Raw genomic sequence first — 19,320 nt, forward strand, 5'->3', positions numbered from 1 at the left:
CTCTCGAGAACACTGGAGGAAGCTGAGGGCTTTTCACATGAGCTGTGTGGATCCCAGTACATCACAGACCAGGGCTTTGAGGCTGAAAGCTGTCCTCCAAAGTGGTATATTTTGATGGTAAGGTTGGCCCTTAAAGATGTTTGGCCTAATGTCACCGAATTCCTGATAGATGGTTACTTTTGCTCAAAAAAAAAAAAGGCTAACCAAATGTGTTAGCAAAAAAGCCACCCAAGATTGGTTAACACAGAAGTAGACAGATTTTATTAGAGTACTAAAAATATGTCGTGTTATATCAATAAGAGCGCATGGAGATTTAGGCATCTTGTACTGTATAAACACTACTTTAGGCTGAGAGACAAATTAGTCTTTTCAGATTTTGGGTTTTTTTTATGTGCATCTTGCAAGGTGAGCTTGCCTATATGGAGGTTATATTTGACAAATATGTCGCTACGCTAATGCCACACTCCTCTGCCTCCTCCAACCACTCTCAACTGGTTTACATGCACATGACAATGAAATACATTAAAATTGTAAAGATCTGTATAAAAGCTGTTGGTAATACTGAAGAGGAAGATGGAGGTTGGTAGAATGGTAAAGACAGGAGAACATGAGACATTAACAGGATTGGGTGTTTCAGTATTTCTGCGATACAGAGGGAATCAGAAATAATGAAGGAAGATTGTATTAGGTTAGAAAGTATATAGCTGATAGTGATTTGAGTATATAGGGTACTGTATGTTAAGAAGATCACTCTTTCTTAGTAATCAAATCATGAATAGCTAGAACTGACCTCCTCAGTGTCCATCTTGAGTATGAAGGTGATGAAAACCAAAAGCCAAGTGTTTAATTCATCTTCTGATTGATGGTTTCTGCTGTTTATACCTGCTACAAACTTCTGGGTCATGTAAAAACTAACATATTATGTCAAATTCTATCTCCAGATCAGGCTTTTAAATGATATCATTTGTTCCCCATATTAGTTTCACCACAGTTATTGTGCCTAGAATTGGTTGTGGTTGTGAGATTGCTGACTGGAAGGTCATGTTGAGGTTTCTCTAAAAATGCTAATCTAACTTTTCACTAGTTTTTACTAACCCGTGTACCATAATATTAGTGTCTGACACCTTAGGAATGGAAGAGGACCCACAAGATCTGCTCAGAGCCGGAGTCCGGATGGGATATTGCGTGAAAGCTTTCTTCCAAAATAAAATAACCCAACTCCTAGGAATTTGCAGTTTTGGACACGGCTTTAATGACCTAGCTTTGCAAGTGGCCAGATCCTTCTGTTTCCCTTTTCCATTTTGTAGGGAAACAGAGTTCAGCCTGTGTATGAAGTTGGTCCATATTTTGGATCCACCTTTGCTGTGGGCTCGGTGCTGTCAAAGGTGGGGGGGTGCTATTGAGAGAGTGATAGGGCATGCCTTGGTTTGGTCTGAAGGTGGCACTACAAGGCCATATGTGAAAGGCACTGGAGTAGCCCCGCACTACATGTTATGTTAGTTATGGCTGTGTGGCACACAGTCCAATCTGAGAGGCTGAGGTGAAATGGGGAATAAAGTATTCTGCCACAGAACACTGCTCCTGGTGTGGTGTGCTGAATAGGGAAAGCAACCCAGTGTAGATGGAAGCTACAGACTTCTGCTGGATTTGAAGCAGCAATGAATTTGGCTCCAACAACCCAAATGGGATATGAAGACAGGTGATTGATGCTCTGAGAAACCTCTGAGATTTCTGTGAGCTCTGTGTACTTCATGTCATTGGCCCGCTGGCTTTATATGAAAACAACCAACATCATCTGAACACTGTCATCTTTGGGTTCCACAGAAGCTGCCCTCAACCTATGAACGCAGTTGTCAATTTAATTGCAGTTATGCGTGGAAATTTATGGATTGGATACTTCTAAAATCAGGGGTTCATCCCTCAGCTGTTGGCCCAGAGTGACGGGAGCTGGTGAAGAAGGTGTCTGCAAATGTCCATTGGTGCTGTAACTGAACTCCTTTATCCTGCCCCATGGTGAACTTTTCCAGGAATACATATGAAGCCCACAAGCTACAGTACTGCACTGGCAGCTGGTGACGGCTAGAGTCCGGCATGCTGTATGCTAGCTATCTGCTTTTTTCTTTTATCATGCTTTCTTCACCAGTAGTCGGGAGAAGGCAGCCACACTGGGTGACCTGGTATTCATGAAGAATCACCAGAAGCTGCGATAAGCTCATTTTAGGATAGCTTTATGCTATAATGCAGAAGTACAGATTTGCCCTGATGTGGAACTGAGTACCATCTCTTTTTGTCTTGCAGAACCCTCGATAATATTTTTAGATGTTTTGGCCAGGGAAGCATATTAATGAAATTTTACTAGCATGAAGGTTTATAGAAGCCCTATATTTAAAAAAAGAAATGCAGAGAATAGAAAGAAAAAAAATATTTTAAAGGAAATCAGACTATAGGCCATAGCCTTCAAAAACAGTGCTCTAATTTTGCAAGAACCATGTAGATAGAGTGAAGGGGCCTAAATACTTATTTCAGCATGTCAGGAGAGGCACAGAAAAATGAAGACAGCAGAAATTTGGGACATGTTATAAAAGTACATTACTCATTGACAGTGTCTAGAACACGGACAGGTTTGTGTGACACTCACCTGTGGTTTATCAAGTTAGCCTCAGGGTGTCACCGATTAACTGCTCTGTTGGTGAAACACAGTGATAATGGGATGTAATTGGCTGCACTTGTCCACTTTTAACAATAGGGAATGGCTGCAGGTGTTGATTTTTTTAATACCACATACTCGAACTAGAAGATTTGTTAATAGATTACTCAGTGACCCTCAAGGCCATGTGAGTGTTCCCCCTTTCGAGCTCAAAGCGGTTCCCCTGCTCAGGAGAACTCACATATAATGAAAAGGTTGCTCATCTGGGTCCTCTTTCTCCAGCAAATATCCTCAAAGATGCAATAGAGCAGTTTTGATTCAATTCTGCAGCTTCAGTTGCTTTGAATGCAGCACCAGGAAGCGATCAAGGCTGGCTTTGGACACAGGTGTGAACCTTCATGGTTCACCTGGATGGCTCACAAGTAGTGCCTCCATCTGGGTCAGTGCATGAGCTGCATGCTTGAGGAGGAATTTGTCTTACATGTCCCATGTTACAGATAACCAAATGGTGGATGCATGAGCTTATGCTCACTGTGTGTTTGTCTCCGAGCCAGCTGAATCAGGGACTTGTCCAGAATGTACCACAATGCCTGTGCCTCGCTGTGGTGAGGGCTGCAAGCAGCAGCGCAGCCGGACCATGGCCATGGAAGTACTCCCATGTCCCTTGTTCAGGTGTAGCCTAAGCACACACCGGTCACCTGGACACCACCTGTACCAGTGCAGGATGAGAGGCACCTCCAAAGAGGGCTTCAGCCAGGATCATCATCATCCCTCTGAGGACAGTGTGGATCACCTTCTCTCTTTTAGCTCTGTTAGAGAGGGAGCCCAATGTAGACTTCAAAAAAAAATAATCTTTTAGGCATCTAAAATTAGGAACTGTCAAACTCCACCCCAGGGGGTCCGTTTCCAGGCTTGCACAAATGCAGGAGGGACAGGGATGAGGCACCAGGTTGGGGGGTAAAACCACTGAATCCCCTGGGCCTGTGCCCTTTGGCTGTCCCCTGCCTTCCTGCCTCCCCAGTGACCGATTGCTGCCAGCAGACTCACAGCAGGCTCTGCCTGCAGCTGCTTTTGGAAGCAGCCAGGAGGTGTGTGCTGTCGGCTGATCGTATATAATTTTGCAGCTTCTAGGCTGCTACTGGCAGTTCATCATGCCATTGGAATTATAATGGGCAGCCTTTTGTTCAGGTTTGGCGATTAAAGCCAAATTTTAATATGCTTATCTTCCTCTCTGAGCTGTTACACACTTTTAAACATGCAGCCCGTAGTGACTTCCTTGCCTCTGAGAGCGGCTTTCATTAAATAATCCTACCAGACTGTGAAGCTCCTGGAATATGTTTGTTTAGTTCTGTGCACAGATGCGATGCGAGGGAGACCTGGTGAGACCCAGGCTGGCAGTGCTAAGCTGTCCCCAGTGGAGAGAGCTCCCTGACCAGCAGAAGAGTCCTCTGGTCATGAGGTGCTGCAGTTTTCAGCCTCAGTGTTGGTAAAATGAGCTCCAATGCTTTCCCACTATCGCTGTCCCTGCTGAACATGGTGATATTATGCCAAATAAGAGGCCAGAAAAGGGCACACTGCATACCTGCAATGGCTGTAAGGAGATCTCGGCAGCTGGAAGAGGCCTGGGACAAGAGAAGGCTGCCATGCGTGAGGGGATGTCTCTAAGGCTAAAATCGTGATGTGGTTTTGCGTGAACCTCAAGATGTGATCTGTGCCAAGATGGTTTGAGAAGGCCACTCTGCAGTGAGCGTTAAGCCTTTCACTGCTAAATATGTGCTAAATTTCTCTGAAGCCACAGAATATTTTTGTTTTAAAAGCTGCAAGATTAGCATGTTTCAACTTGCTATCATATACTCATGAAGCATGCCACAAAAGAAAGACTTTTAGTAATTGGTCACCTATTAAGGGATCAGACTTTGGATTTTTTTTTTTAGCCACACATAAAATTCAGAGCATCTGAGGTCTAAAGTTGCATTTTATGCACAATATTTTTGGTGTAAAAGACAAGGAATTCACCTTGCAGTTTGCTGGGACAGAGGTGACTGAGCTGCCCCATGTGGATGAGGCGTGCAAGGTCCCTTGTGCTACAAGGCAGAACGCTAGATGTGTTCAAGGGTGCCTGAAGGAAGAATCTGAGCCTAAATATAATAATATCTGTGTAGCAAGTGAATCTCCATTCCCAAAATGCAATTCTGTCTCTGGCCATGCGCATCATTTTTCATGGCTGTGTTTCTGCCAGGTTCACCTTCACTTGGAGATAACCTTGTAGCTAGTTTTGCCTTGCAGCAATTCTTTTCTGTAGTATTTTTTAGAAAAGAAAAAGTTTGAAAATACTTGTGGTCTTTGAAGCAGCTTCCTTCCTTTCTTCCTTTTATTTTTTTTAAATTACGTCATCAAACTGACATGTTGATTGAAATGAACGGGCATGGATTTCCATCCAGCCTAGGATGCTAGTGACTGAATATTGTTATTGATGGCTTGTATAAAATGTGTTTGATGATCTTCTCAAGCTTCCTAGCTGTTGCTGTCACACAAAACCCACACAGATCTGTTATCACCAGTTAGAGGAGAGGTTGAAGACGAATGAGGCAGATATGTTTTTCAACAGATGTTACACAATTTTTAAGTCTGTCAGAAGACTCGACCCTCACAGTTTCTCTTTCAAAGCCAGCTGAATGTTTTCGTTCCTTTTAGTCTTTCAGCTGCATTGTACCTACCGCACTGCCTACAGCTGGGTACATCAGAGGCACCAGCCCTTCACATGCCTCTTGGTGCCTCTTACAACTGCCCCAGAAGGGCAAATTCCCTTTCTCAGCTGTGAGTGCAGGTACACTCATCAGGCAGCACCTCCTTCTGGTTAAAAGCACGCTTTAAGCCTGATTCTCATGAATTAAGGTCCCTTTGCACCACTCTGGCATTAGACATGTCCCTGAGGCAGGTACCTGGAGTGTGGAATTCAGCTCATAGCTTTTCTGCAGCTGCATACTGACTGGGATCAGGGACGGTGCCTCCCTTCAGCCACAGGCACAGAAATTCAGAACAGATGCTTGTTAAGGCACCCCCAAACAGGTACCCTGCCTACATTGACTTGGATGCTTGCACATGTGCCCATCTGTCAGGATGGCACTGGGCCTGGGCTGGTCGGATCCTCATTGTAGGTGCTGGTGCTGTGCCAGGCAGGGTGTTTGGTACCTGACTTCCATAACCTGGCAAGTGACCTCCTAATGGCGTGGTGGCCTCCTCAGACAGCTAACACATATGTATCCGAACAATGTTTTTTCACTCTTGACCACACTTCTTGACCTCCTCTTCAGCAGAGGAGGAACAAGGGGTCAGGGGTCATTTGCCAGATATGGGGTTGTCTTACAGTAGGCAGCTTGGAAGCTCTCACACGCTTCTCCTCTTAAGGGACAGGGAGCGTATGCCAGCAAAGCTCTTGGGCTGTTTCATGGAAGGTCATGCCAATGTCAGTCCATGGGGATAGGAAGAAAATAAGTTTTTTTTAAAAAAAGGAGAAAATCCTGCTGAGCTCAAAGCACAAATCGAGTGCTTTGCTTGCTGAGTGGATGAAGTGTTGCCTGAGAATATAGGATGCTCTTCTGTATAAACAAAAGAAGAGGTTTTCCGTGCTGGAACATAAAGTGAAAACGAAATGGACCCGAGCAAAATCCTAGTCGCAGTGGAGAATATCAGGTGCAATTGATTCTTTACAGGATCAACTCATCATCCTTTAAAGCTATACAAATACATATTTGCAGGCTTTTGTCCATTAAGCCATGAAAGCTCTGCTTGTGTGTTGATTTCAACATTGTCTAGATGGACAAAGTCAGTCAAAGCAATTCAGTGTAACAGAAGCAGTGTAGGTCAGCTGCTTCTTGGAGACTGGAGAGGATAATTTTCTGACACCACTTAGCTAATGGGGTGATGCCCATACTTTGCAGATCACTGACTGTACTCAAAGTTTTGGCTCAGGATTAAGTTTTAATACAGCTGAGACACGCAATCCCTCTCTAAGTTCCAGAAATCAGATTTAGGTCTGCATAAGGTCCTTAAATATACAGCCAATGTAAACAGCACAGGACTTAATGGAAATCCTATAAAAGTATAAATCCAGTGGATTTACTTCCTGAAGCAGTGGTGAGAGTTAGTTGTGCAGAAGCTACGATTGATCCAGCATGCCTGACTCTATATTTTTTAATGCTTCTTTTACAGCAGTGTCTTAGCACCTTGTACGTTGAGGAGATTCACACTGATTAAGACAGAAAAAGACTGTTTTCCCTCCCTCCTTTGGGGGCCCATGCAAGGTTGTTTTGGATGATCTTCTAGGGGGTTTCTGCTGCATACAATCAGCAAGATAATCTGCATCATGCTCTGAGGGTACACAGTGTAAGCCCACTCTTATTTCTCATGGGAGAAGACTCCACAGCCCACGATGCTTTACACTGTGTTCTTCTTTCAGCTTCCACACCTTGTGCACGTTTGGGTACATTTCCTCTGCACAAGGGCTCAGAGTATTTTGGTTAGTTGTAACAAGAACGTCACTCCTCCTGAGACTGTAAAAGGAGATTTTAAAGGAGATTTTCCTACAGCCTGTCAACACTAAAGTTATATTCAAAGACTTGTAACAAGATGTAAGCTCTTGGGCCTAGGCTTCCAGTTGCAATCTTCTTCTAATGGATAACTCAAATGATGCTTATGGTCCATGATGATGGGAGAAGGCCCTGGGTCTGAATAAACAGTCTTAGATACTCAATTCCAGACACAAATCACTCAGAAGCCAAGAGGCAGGAGATCGAAGCTTTCTCTGTTGGAGACATTAACAAAGATAGCACAGGATTATCGTCAGATTAAAAACCAGCCAATTAACACTTCTTGCCTTTACCAGCTTCACTTCTGACCTAACATGTACAAATTATTACAGAAGCCCCAGGCATTCATTAAAACTGAGATATAGAGGTGATTTTCTTTATGGCTATCAGCAAAGCAGTGGTTTACCTGGGTTACCCCAACACAGCCAGGCAGCAGTATTGTGGTGGGCAGCCTAGAAGTGTCACCCTGAGGAGGGTTTATAAGAGCCCACCTCCTAAATATGCTGTTTAGGCCCTGCTTTCTCTATTTTACATTCTCCCTTTCTAATTCACTTTTAATCAAAGGAATTAATATCTGTTGCTCTACAAATGGCTTCCACAAAACATAAATCATCTCTATATTTTCATATTATCTTGTCTTCATGACTAACCAAAAGGAATTCCAGTAAATTTATAAACCCAGCACATTTCCATTTTACTTCCTAACTAGGGAAAAACCTTCCTATGACCTTTCTGGGTAACATACTTACATGCCTACAGTGAAATTCACTGACATTAGGCAAACATCTCGCCTCTAAATACTCCCAACCTGTATTTCTGCAGAATTAGAGTATTCCCTCAGGGTTGGGAGAGACCTTCCTGGCTGGACTGATAACGAGATTACACGCTGATAGGCAGCCTTTCTTTGGAAAGAAATTTTAATACATCTTCAGTGTTTAATCTTGTTGGTAACAACTGTCGTCCTGTAATAGTAATCAGATTTCACTTGTGTCATGTCACTATTAATTTCTGTCGCTAGAAAGATTTCTATTCAATCAGTTATTAATACAGCAAGCTAAATAATAGCCTATGCAGTTACAATACACTTAGAGCTTACTAACATTTTCAATGAAAGCTAACAGTAGCTGCTGAACCTTTCTGTTGGCCTTTGTTGTATTTTAAACAATAAACACCCACGTGCTAATTATAGATCCACTTGGGTGCTTTTCTTTGCCAGTTTTTTTGGGTACATAACACACACTGGACCAGAATTCTTCTAATTAATCTTTCTGATAACTGTTTTTCTCTTAGCTTGCGCTGCTTACCTTACAGCTGTCACTGTAAACCCAGCACACCTATGGACAAAGTGAGGCTAGATAGCCATGTTTGTATCTTCCTGCTGTACACTTAAGGGAGGCACTGAATTCATCCTCAGTCTTATAGATGCTCATTTCAAAATGACCTGAAATGTCCGGTTGTGCATAAATAGCAGCATCTCATGAGTCGCACAGGTAAAAAGTCCAGAATGACACAGAAAGTGTCTTCTTGTCCTTGTTTAGATAAAGCATGAGGGCTGCTAAAATGCCAATAGTTCTTAAATTATGTGCTGCAACACCATGACAAGTAATAAACCGGTGTGAGTATAATAATTTTAAAATTATTTAAATAATAATAAAACGAGAAAGGGATCTTTTATTCTTAAGTTGTAAAACTTTAGCATGTTATCTTAGCTATTATCAACTAAGTAAATTATTTCTTTCCCTATCCATTTATATTTGGCTGAATAATTATTCTAATCCCCTTTCATTAGTCAGATGATGTATTATAAACTGGATCCATTACAAGTTTGTCTTTTGTGGCTGATGCATTTTACGCATAGAACTTTGCCTATTCATCTGCATTTTCAGGTTCTTCTTAACCATAAACGTATACAATGGGTTCTGCTATCTAAAAATCTTTTAAAAGAAGTAAATCCTATACCTCAAAACTAAGCTAAAATGAGAATTTTACTCAGAGAGCACCCATGGGATGTCATGGTGGTTTTGCCTCAAAACATTTGTAGGGTTAAATGGAAACTCACTCCTCATCACACCATCCTATAATGAGTATCTTTTCCTGTTTCAGGCTTTTCAAGTATTTCCCAATTTACAGACTCTTAATACACGTTATCCATATTTGGCAAAACATAAGAAACCCCCACCCCTGCCCCAGCTCATGCTGAAAAAGTACATTCCAGATTGGTGAAACTTTTTTTTTCCCCTTGGTGACTTTTTTCTTCACAGTATGATTGAAATTAATAAACTTAGAGAGGCTGCCCACTGCTTGCTTCAAGTAATCATCACAGAAATCCTTTGGGCTTCAACTTGCAAATCCTTACAACATTCTAAACCAACATCATTATTAAAAGAAAAATATTTCTTTATTTCATTCCTAACAAATTGTATAGAATTATAGCCTAATTTCACTGCTAAAGACTAAGCTTGCAGCAGCAATTCAGTCTTTAAAATTTCCACACCACCAGGCCAAGTGGCTATAAATCACAGTTGGTAGGGGCTGGTTGAGACAGCTTCTGGGGAGGCATTCTCCAACTGATACTATTTCAATTAATTAACATTGGAAACATTATCCACAACGTTCTTGCTTTTAATAGCCCTAATTGGATACACGTAAGTCTCATGTATTAACAGCTCAGTGAAATTCAATCATTTGTGGACAATTCAGACTTAAAACTACATAAACTAGTAACGTTACAATATCCCTAGCTTTCCAAGCATTCTCCCACAAAAATGTGTCAAAATAAATATTGCTTTGGCTTCCCCAGTTTAGCAGGTGTGCCCAAGTCGGTTTACAGCAACTGCAATTAATTATCTAACTCTCCCTGGACCAATGCCCTGTGCTTGCAGTCATTGGTTTCCTCACCGTTGTTTTAATAATATGATTAATTTGATCCATCCTTCCAAAAAATAAAGCTCATAGAAAACAGTTAATTTCAACTGGGCTTCCGGTAGTTCCAGACATCTGGCCACTATGGTTGGAACCAGGAATCATCAGCGTCACCCCTAACGGAAAGTTCCTCAAATGCTCCTAAAAATGCTCCTAAAAATGCTCCCAAAAATGCTCCCAGACTTTAGTTCTAGTGATGCCTCGGCTGGGGCCAGAAGCTGCTTTTAAAGACAAGGCTTGCCTCGTCTGTGTACAAAACACACAGATCTCCCCATGTGGATGCACATAATTATACATCTCTTCTACCCAGCACTTCATTTTCAAAGCTGATTGACAAATAGAGAAATCATAAATATATCATCATTCAAATAAACCCTCATAAGTATCCTAGTAAACTGGAAAACCTCTAATAGCATTACATTTATTAAGATCAAAAATGATGCTGCATCTATCTCTTATTAAACATAAATGCCTTAAACAGAATGTCCTTCACAAACCTGCTAGCTCTTGCTTTCTGAAAGGTTTATAGAAACTTAGCAAGCTTAAAGATATTTTTTGATCATACCAAATAAATTATATCTTCATGCGCAAAGAGAGAAAAAGCTTGAAATGAAACCTAAATCTTATTTCATGCAATTTTATTAATTAAGAGGAAGTTGTAAAACTCCTGGGAGCCAGTTTTTCTAGCCTTTGTGAAAGCATATACAGCATATATCATATTCACAAAGTGATTGTATTTAGTCAGTGTTAGTAATTCCCCAGAAGTGAGGCCGTGGGAAAGCACATGTACCCTGCTGCTCCAGCGTCCCCCTGCTCCCTGGCTGGCCAGCTGCCGAACGGTGGCCAGAAAGCAGGCTCAGAAAAGTAAAGAAGTAGCAGCTGCCACAGTGGAGGAGGGAAAAAACACAGCAATTGTCTAGGAGCAGCTAAATTGGGAAGTGTTAATTAGTAAAACAAAAGGCTGTGATTTTCTAGTGGTTATTTTCTGCTCTGCCGTATGAGGGACCTGTTTCTGACTGCCCAAGGGGCACAGCCTTCTGCTCTGGGGACAGCAATGCCTTGCTCTCATGTGTGCCTGCAAGAGGTGTCACTGGGGGACAACAAGGCTCACTTCGGGATGCCGGTCGCTCTTGGGCACTGTAAGTGATCTGAATAATCCAGGCAGATAATTGGGGCAGAGTGTGGATCATTTACACCAAAGCTGAGGAAGAAATGCTGTGACTTGTGACAGATAACTGTTTCAAAGTCTGGGTTTGGGCCAGACAGGCAGCAAGGGCAAGCTTCCCATTTTGGAAGAGCTGTTTTCTGGTGGAAGTAGTGTTTTCTTAACCATGGCAAACGCAGAGCTTCTTACCCACTAGAAGAACCCAGCACCTTAGTGCATCTGCCACGCAGACGTCACCTGCCATCTGCTGATCTCGCTGGCATCAGGCCACCAGCACCTCTCTGAAATGTGGGTGTTTCTGTAGCAGGACCTTTTCCAGAAGAAAGTAACAAGTGATGTCTCATGTTCTGTCTCAGGGGAGAAGACGCTGGTCCTTAGATGGTGTTTTTGTAACAGTTCTGGCATGTCTTGTAAATGTTGGTTCTTTGAACAACTACCTCTCTTCAGCTGGCACCATGTAGCTGCTCTACCATTTTTCAACCTAGCTGAAGTTATTGGTCTGGGATAACTTGCTGCTGTGGATACAAAATCTTTTTTAAGGAAGGTTTTTTCCATTTCCTACTCCATCCCATCTACTTTTCTGTTGTATGTATTCTTATTTCTCATGCAGAGAATCAGGAATCATCATAGTAGCTTGCAGGAAAGGTAATTTGTCCGAGTAAAATCTGCTGCTAACATAAATGCCAGCTACACACTGGGGCAGGGGGGAGATGGATACGTTAGGAATGTCATAAGTTGTCTATTTCTCCTGTCTTGACCCAGCATCTCCTGGGAGGTTTGAGTTATATCAGAGCATAAATACTTGACGGGCTGGAGCCACAGGTTTCATCTTTCTCTCATTCATGGTAATGAGAGTCAAGATCCTTTCCTGCACTGTCTTTGATTCACTGCCCCAGCCTTGTGCCTGAATTACATACCTGAGCATCTGGTTTTCCAAGGCTCGCAGTTCTCACCTCCTGAAGAGAAGTGGAGGAGGCTTGGAAAACATTACTGTCCCAAAAATCTTGACAGCATACGAAGATAGACCCAGCCTTGTATTATCCCACTTTCTAGTGATGTAATGTAGGGCACAGAGCCAGCTGCAGGAGGAATTTTGCTCTGTGAAGTCACAGAGTCACGAAGCAGATATGTTTCCTTTTTGCTGAGGGTCTGGGAAGTCAGAGATGATGAACAGAGATGAGGCAAAGGCAGAAGATGGGCTCACAGACATATCTAGTGGAGCAGAGCTTGTGCTGGAGTCCTGAGCCCACCTGAAGGCTCTTACCTTGAGGAGGGGGAGCATGGGGCTGCAGACCATCCCCTCAGAGAGACCCTTCCTCAGGACGGAGAGGGATGCCAAAAGCCAGGAAAGGCGTTTTCTTCACATGGCCCGATGCCTTGCATGGCGGAGCTCCAGCTGCAGCTGAGGCCTCAGGGCACTATGGCAGTTGTCAAATAACGAGTCAGAATCATCATTTCCATATCCTATTCAATATAATGATTCCCCAGGAACACTTCACTGTGATGCAAGGAAATAAAACCCAATGTATCGTAGGAGCTCAGGAGGGCTCTCTCAGAGAGGATTGAGTGATGCACTGGCATTTGTGTCCAGCCACATTCAACCCAGCCAGTACGGAGCCACTGGACCGCATCTATGCTCAGGTTCAATAGTGCATGCCCTCCATTTAGGTTTGTGTCCAAGGAAACAGGATTTGACCTCTCACTGCTCCAAAGAGGTTTCCTCACATTCTCCCATGGCTCTTACTCATGTTTCTCATATTTAGTATGGCCACACACTGGAAAAAAGCTCTTTCGGTCACATAAAACTCCTCCGTCCCCACTCCCTCTCTCCTCCCGGACTATGCAGGGCCACATATTTGGGTAAACTATGTGGAGGGGTTTTCTGTGTTTGTTTTCTGACATTCTCTGACTACAAAATCATGGATTAATAAAATGTACTTTCTGAGTATGTACACGTGCTGCTGACACAGTTGTTCTGGCCAGCAGCCCTTTTCCCATGACAAAGTTCGGGAGCTCGCTCTCTCTGGGAGGCGCCTCCTGAATTTTGCTCGCTACCCCTTTGCATGTCAAAAGCAGGAATGTTGGCTTCTGGGATGACAGGAACTAGCTCTCTTAAAACACAACCCAGAGCGGCTATGCTGAGCTACGATCCACACGATGACATACTCTTGTGTAATTTAGGGATAGGACAAATACTTCATTGACCTTTACTCTGATATCTGCTTATTTATCTGCACTAGCTGAACAGCCAACGGCTATATCTTACCCTCAGCAAACAGCAAGTTCTGTCAGCACCGCAAATACCATTTGTTGCTTTATTTTATGGCAAGGAAGGAAGATTACCTTTTTATTACTGCTTTCAGGGATGCCTCTCTGCGAGGCCTGCTTTTCTCCACCCTGGATGTTTGGAGCTTTTGTACCCTGGGCCAGATTTTGCCCTCTGGCAAAATTCTGCCCTGTACAAGTTCTCGAGCATGTTGCATGTCTGATGAGACTGACAGCAGTCAGCTCTGGGCAGAAATAGAGGATCCTTATCTAAACATCTGTGAACTGGGTGGGGGGGAAGGCACTTTGGTCCAGGTCAAAGATGGAGTTTCTAGCAAGTTCCAGCTCAGTTTCTGTACGGCTGTCATAGTCTTGGTATAAGAAGAGGGAAAGAGTCAGCCTTTGACTAGACCTTTGCAAATTATACCTCCATTATCATCTAAAATGCTAGTGTAGCTAGGCCTTTATTTTATTAGTTGCAGGGAGTATAAAGCAAGCTTGTCTTATGGAAGCAGCTTCTTGCCCCATCAGCACCAGCCTGGCATGAGAGGGGTGTCTCGTTTTTTATTTTCTTTGTTCAGTTAATGTGGCTTATTTCACACTCAGAAGAGCTAGATCCTGGAATTTAGCAGGGGAGAAATTTAATTTCAAGCTTGAACATGAAGTTTGGGATCTGGTGCATATTTCCAGTTTCCTTTAGCCTGTGCTCAGCACCAGTGACTAGATTACTGAAAGGACACCTTCTCTCAGTACTCCCCTTATTTATACTTAGGATAAATGTGAGACAGAATCCTGAACCCAAACGTCTCCCAAATTTTGAGGTAACTTGGACCTGGCTCCAACATTTTCAGAGATTTTTTCTCTAGGAATAAAACACTTCCCTCCAACCTGCATTTTGGAGAAGTTCATACCCCATTTAGCTTGATCCCTAACCTATCAGCCTGCCCTGACAGGGTGTCACTTCTCTACTGAGTTCTGCACGGTCCTTTTTCCAATCAGCGTTTTGTCTGCATTTTGTGACTGAGCCAAAGACCACAAAAGCCTTACAAGGGTGTCTTCGTGGGCTTCAGGGACAGCTGCGTTAAGCTACGACATGTGTTTCCCTGTGCCTTCAATCGTAGGTTTTGGCAAAGTTGTGAAGAGATTTGGTTCTGTCTTGCTGAAAACAAGGAATCCTGGCGTTTATTTGAGTCACCCTTTGCTTCCTTCTTCCTGTGCTGAGATGTTCAATAACTTATGGATGTCTTCCTAAGCAGTGCTAACATTTGATCCAGAAACCTTTGGTGACATGCTGATTGATATACAGCCGCAGGCTAAAAAAAACCCCACTTTTCCTGGACTCAGTCCAATAGCTTTGATCTAGAAACTGAAGAAATTTGAAAATGTTTTGTAATAGGAAAGAGAAAGATGTTTTCCAGAACCTTGAGGAGATGTTGTCCAAAATGAACTGTTACACGCTAAGGTGGAGATGACATATAAAAGAGTAAATACACAGCAAGGCTGAATTACTCATGGAGAAAGGAAATTGGCTGCTTACCTTTGGGAATGGAAATCTGAATTAACCTAAGGTTTTAAAATGAAATAAGTTGGATGGTTTCAGCCCTCTCCCTGAGGTGTGATAACGTCAGCATCACGTCTTGATCTCTTTTGGAAGTGTCCTTTCTTTCTCTCCTTTTCCTTCTCCCACGGCATATTGTTGCAGTATTGTTGTTGTCAGCTTGTCATTCTGATGGTGTTTTCTGCTTCTCCCAAACTTAAGGTGAGCAGAATTGCAATTGGGCAAGCATATATGGAGCGCTCTTGCTTGGTATTCAGTGGCAGGGACAGATGGCTACCGAGCGGCTGGTGGGCATAGATGTTCAATACCAATGCAGCCTGCACAGATTTATTTTCACGGTCTGTAATTCCGAGGTTTCCTAAGATGCTAAATGCAATTCTGAACATTTTCCTGTCACGCTGTGTGCATGTGTGTGCTCGTTGTTTGCTTGTGTGTGCATGTGTACGTGTGCATGCATGCATGTGCACATGCTTGTGCTGGGGAGCCTCTGGGGTGCCCGGAATTTTCTTGCCTTGAAGGAGGGATCATCACTCCCCTCCTGTCTTCAGAAAATAAGATGGCACTGTGATGAGTCGATAGAGAAGTCCTGGTCTGCTGTGAGCATTTTTGGTCTCAAAACTGGTATGCAGATTCAAAGAGTACTTGAACTCATCTATATTTATTGTTCTTCCCTCTTTGCCGTGCCTTCTATTTTCTCTTCTTCCTGACAACCCAAACAAACAATGTTTCACACCACCTCCTCCCACTTCAGCTTGCACAGTAACAGATACATGGACCTAATTGCTAGCTTAGTTTCCTTCCTATCCTTGTCTCCTTCCTCTCCTCCCAGCTCAATTTCTGGCTTATTTAATCCACCTACTACCAGACGTTTCCAATGTGCAAAAGGAACTTCTAGATACCTGCATGGGAGGCTTGTCTCATTGCAGGGGGAAACCTGTTTGTTCAGGCAAAGGTATTAACTACACCAACATATGCGGCCATGTCTTTTCAAGCGTGGATATCTGCAAGCCACCACTCAGGAAGTCAGGTCTTCATTTTAGTCCTGCTTTCCCTGACAATCTACTGTCAAAAAGACAGCAGAGGATGACCACGCCAGACAAGCAACCCTAGCGTGGAGGGATGGGAAGGGCAATTGCATCTATTCCACCTGGAAATTCTATATCTAGAAAAATAATGCAGATTTCTGGGTACTGGAGATGAACCGAATGGCCCAAAGCAGCTACAACATGTCAGAATTTATCCCATAATAGAAGCTGAATGTCAAGAAGGATTAACCATTTAGGCAGATAATGAAAACTGTTACATTTGATAGGGTAATGGGAAATATAAATCACTGTGCTACATGACCTAAGGCAGCTTCTAACAGACTAGAGTTTGGAAAAGACTTTCCCCATGGGCAGAGGGACAGATTATTCTTCAGTTTTCCATAGCAGAAATTCTCATCTCAAACTCTGAAACATTTGCTACTAAAGGATATGGTTCCCTGAGATTTTAAGCTGGCCTGAGGCTGGGCTGCAACAGGCTCCCACTTTCCACCTTTCCTACTTTTCCATGCAGGAGTGTCCATCAAACTGAAAATGAGGGAGTTTCATCCATGGGGACCCTCTGAAGGGTGAGTGGTGACTGGAAAAGGTAACATCCCAGGGGCTGAGGCTGTCCTTGGCACCCGTTCTGGGAAGCGTGTAAGCACCTATGTAACTTAAGGTAGATTTAGACACCTCTCTATTCAGCATTGAGATGCTGCTTTGCCCTTAATCCACACCTCCGGACTGTTGACAACCTTTCAAGCCTGTTTATATGGAATTTGAGCCTGTTCTAGTTGCCTAAGTAGGGCTGCTAGGTCTGGCCCAGTGCCTGAGTTTTGTTTTAATTAGGCCCTTAATCTGCCTGCTCTGCTGTGTGCTGTGCAGTTCCCCAGTGCCACCTCATGGCTCCTCCAGGTTTTATTTATTGACACTTGTCCTGTTTCACTCTGGATTCCCCCACCTGTGTCCTATAAGCCCCTTACCGCTTACCTACAGCCGGCTGGCGCCGGGGCACGGCTGCAGTCCCCAGGGCCCAGGGAGGGAGCCGCCAGCGTCAGTTGTCCCCACCGAGCGCTCACAGGAGCCAGGGGAGCACTTCTAGGCTCGGTGCACTCCTTGCACAACGTGTTTGCAGGCTCTGTAGGTGCCGGACTGTCTCAGAGAGGCTCAAAGAGGGGATCAAGCAGGTGACTACTCAAGGTGAAGAGAGAATTATGCCTCCCAAAGTAAGCATAAACTGACGTTACGCCTAGTGTTAAGAGCATGAAGTTAAACACACACTTATGCATTTTGCTGAACTGGACACCTTACCATATCCAAATAGGGACTGATTCTGCAACCCCTGTGTGTAGGAATAATGCACGTACATATATGTATAAGATTAGCAGATACAAACCAACTGGGGGGACAGCAGGAGAGGATGCTGGGGGAGCTCTAGCCCACTCCACAAGCCCACTTAATTCAGCCCATGCATACACATTCAAACGCTGCAGCAGGTAACGCACAGCTGTGTAGCCTTCTCCATCCTCAGGCCGGGTCCAGCCAGCACCAGCAGATTTTCCTTGTGCAGGGGAACCACTTAGGTGTCTTGCTCTCACTTATTTGGGTGCCACGGCACACCAAATCTAAGTTCTGGGACTCCCACTTCATCTGTGTTAAAACGGGAGAAAACTGGTACAAACAAGCACACAAAAAAATCAGAAAGTTTATTATACCACCCAGAGAAGACAATGGAGAAAACGTTCCTTTCTGTCCTGGTTTATACCTTTCCTTCCCTCTCCGATCACCCTGAACCAGCACTAGAGTGATTGTGTTGTGGGCTGGCTCTGAAAGCTAAACAGGCTGAAAGCTAACTGTCCAAAAAGCAAGAAGTGGTTTGTTTTCAGGCGGGATCGTATGTGAAAAGGGCACCTTAGGCAGTCCTTAGGTCTTGCTGGGAGGGGAACCTCCACACCGACTTTGCTGGTAGGGCTGATGCGCACATTGCTGCAGTCTGGATGGACCCAGCTCCCACTGGATAAAGATCCCCAAGCTCTGCTCTTCCTAAGAAGTTTGGCTGCTTTGTGCTGAAGTCTTTTAGCCAGCAATAGAGACACGAAGAGTCTCAGTCCTGCTCTTCATCCTGTAATGTAAACACTGCTAAACATGGGTCAGGTACTAAAAAAAAGTTCCTTTTGCAGAAGAGTTGGATAACCAAAGCATTATACACAGAAGCATTCCTATTGACCACAAAATCACAGCACCCATTTTAGCTGTCTGCTGTATATTAAAACCAATAATCATGCCAGAAGTTGCTCACTGGTTGTGTCCCTGATACAGAAGAGAGACGCTTCAGTTCTTGCTCAGAAGTTGTGGAAAATAAAGCAAGCCCCACTGCAGAATGCACTAGAGCCTCTGAGCACCGCTCAGAGCTCCGTTTTCCTGGCCGAGCAGCTCCGTCCATCTGCCTGCAGCTGAGAGGGCCTGAAAGGCGTTTCTACACTACTGCCCTTCCTCAAGGGAAATCTGTCTGTGGGGGACAGCTCTCCTTTGGAGTCATGGCCTCGGCATGCCGTGAGCGTCTGTCCAGTCCAGCTTTTCCCTGAAGCCTTTCTGTGGAGTCAGGAAGAAGGAGGAATGATATTCTGGTGCCTCACACCTTCTCAAGAGAAGCCCGTGTATCCAACGCAATGGAGATACCAGGGTGAAATAGCAAATACCAGTATCTGGCTTTATAGCTCATTTTTTCTGGATGCCTAACCTGCAAAGGGAGAGTGCGTGCTGTCTTTGTAAAGCAGTAATGGGCATTATTAATGATTTTCAATTAAAAAATAACAACAATAATGTGGACAACAATGCCTCCGGGAGGGAGGCTGCTGTGCCATATGTTGGCAGGCAAACACCAGGGGAATCTCTACCAAGGGCACTGGGAGGCTGGCCTGGATTGTGCTCCTTGCTAAGCCGACGTGAGGTGGCAGTGTTTCAAAGTTCAGCTGCAGCACTAGCACTGCTTAAGCATTCCGCTGTCATCCTCCTGTAGGGTAAAGATCATCAGTAATACTCTTCTGTAAGGGGTCATTTGCCTCCTGTTTGTTCTTAGGGTTTATTTAATAAACCCCTTCAAGGGAACAGCCTCTAAAATTTACAGGAGCTGATTCTGAGTCTCTATT

At 43.9% G+C, this 19,320-nt stretch overlaps 1 long non-coding RNA gene across 1 annotated transcript in view; it reads right to left on the bottom strand.

Annotated features, from left to right (window-relative positions):
• Window positions 1-17,856: 17,856 nt before the first annotated feature.
• The window catches only part of LOC135312808 (uncharacterized), a 13,974-nt gene continuing 12,510 nt past the window's right edge, over window positions 17,857-19,320 (bottom strand). The window contains exon 3 of the long non-coding RNA XR_010372426.1: window positions 17,857-19,320. This exon is cut by the window's right edge and continues 1,210 nt beyond it. This is a non-coding gene — a long non-coding RNA (uncharacterized LOC135312808).

The sequence above is a fragment of the Phalacrocorax carbo genome, chromosome 3 (genome assembly GCF_963921805.1).
Source record: "Phalacrocorax carbo chromosome 3, bPhaCar2.1, whole genome shotgun sequence".
Taxonomy (NCBI): domain Eukaryota; kingdom Metazoa; phylum Chordata; class Aves; order Suliformes; family Phalacrocoracidae; genus Phalacrocorax; species Phalacrocorax carbo.